The sequence below is a fragment of the Myotis davidii genome, unplaced genomic scaffold, assembly GCF_000327345.1.
Source record: "Myotis davidii unplaced genomic scaffold, ASM32734v1 scaffold1512, whole genome shotgun sequence".
In the NCBI taxonomy this organism is placed as follows: domain Eukaryota; kingdom Metazoa; phylum Chordata; class Mammalia; order Chiroptera; family Vespertilionidae; genus Myotis; species Myotis davidii.
In genome coordinates this window covers 13,511-15,093 of record NW_006283764.1, presented here as the reverse complement: position 1 = coordinate 15,093, position 1,583 = coordinate 13,511, and the positions used below count along the sequence as shown (strand labels likewise).

General features: G+C 54.3%; 1 long non-coding RNA gene across 1 annotated transcript in view; it reads right to left on the bottom strand.

Annotated features, from left to right (window-relative positions):
- The window catches only part of LOC107183617, a 638-nt gene extending 444 nt beyond the window's left edge, over positions 1-194 (bottom strand). Inside the window, exon 1 of the long non-coding RNA XR_001514400.1 lies at positions 30-194. This is a non-coding gene — a long non-coding RNA (uncharacterized LOC107183617). The remainder of the gene's footprint in view (positions 1-29) is intronic.
- Between the last annotated feature and the right edge of the window lie 1,389 nt (positions 195-1,583).

Genomic DNA, 1,583 nt, shown 5'->3' with positions numbered 1-1,583 from the left:
GAGTCATTCATGTTTACCGGGAGTCCGACCTGTGTACCATTCTTGGGGGACACTCCATGTTTATGTTCCATACGGAGTCATTCATGTTTATCGGGAGTCCGACCTGTGTACCATTCTTGGGGGACACTCCATGTTTATGTTCCATACGGAGTCATTCATGTTTAACGCGAGTCCGACCTGTGTACCATTCTTCGGGGACACTCCATGTTTATGTTCCATATGGAGTCAGTTGTTTGCGTCGGGAGTCTCACCTGCTGCTGTGTGTTTGGCCAGATTCCTGACACTAAAGGTGCTCATCGTGGGATGTACTAAACCTGGTGATTGGGGTTTTATAAAGCTTTTCTCCATTAGAGCTAAAGTACTGAGAAATGTTAACATGGTCAATTGTCTAAGTGCTTTGGGTTGTATATTAAATAGCCATTGATTCTGGAATACAAGGACGGGTTTGTAATAAAATGAGATGTTGTAGAATTGAGTTCTAGTTTTTCTCACCACTTCGTCACTGGCAGCGTTTTGGGGTGTAGGGTCTCTGGGCTCCCTGCTCAGCCCCCCAGTCTCCCCAGCCCCTGGAATCCACCAGCTCCCTTTGCCACAAGGTCAGAGCATGGGAAAGCGAGGTTTCCTGTTTATCATGCAAGTGTTTATTTTACACTATTAGTTGAATCCCATTTTGATATGGGATTTGTATCACCACAGGAGCTCAGCTTAAAGTGATCTATTGGATTTTTCCAAGGCCACTCAACCAGGAAGTGTCAGAAGGAGGAGGGAGGGAGGGAGGCATGTAGCCATCCCCTCCCCTGATCTAATGGTGTTCTGTCCAGCTGCCGCCTGCGTGTCCCCTTCCTTCCTCACCAAACCTCTCCTGTAAGGTGCCTCCTCTCGCCTCCTTCCCATTCTTTCCCGAGGTCCTGCAGCGATGGGAGCTGCCCACTCAGCCAGCTGCCCTCCCCGATGCCTGGAGCCAAACTGAGCAGTGGCACCTGCAGGTCGCCTCCCCTGCGCCTTTGGCTTTTGCAGGGTCTGACACTGGCCAGTCACCCCTCAGAGCTCTCAGCCTCTGTCCCCTGATTCTCTCCCGTCTGGGACAGCTCTTCAGGGCTCACACTTGCCAGTCGCTCTGTCACTCACTCATTCCTTCCACAACCACTCACTGAACGCTCCTGTGTGCTCACTCCCGGGTTCCACCGTGGAGGCAGCTCCCTCCAGATCCCCTCTGCAGGGCTGACCCACCCGCTCCCCCAGCACTGACCACTGCTGAGCTCCAGGCCTGAGGTCGGCTGCCTTAGACCTTCTGCCCGGGCTGCAGGCTTCCTCCACTCTCCCTGGCTCCTCTGGGCTCCCTACTTACCCAAGGACACCAGCTGTCAATCACAGAGGCCAAAAGCCTGTGGTGCAGGCTGGACCCCTACTCTCTCCACTTCCCACAGGTGATAGCGCCCCTGAACCTGGGAATGGGTCTGGATCTGCCCGCCCATCTTAACTGACTGTTCTCATCCCAGGTCCCCCCGACACCCCTGTCCCTGGGTCTTGGCAGGGGCTTGCCAACTGGTCTGTCTGCCTCCCACCTCTCGGCCTGCTCCCTG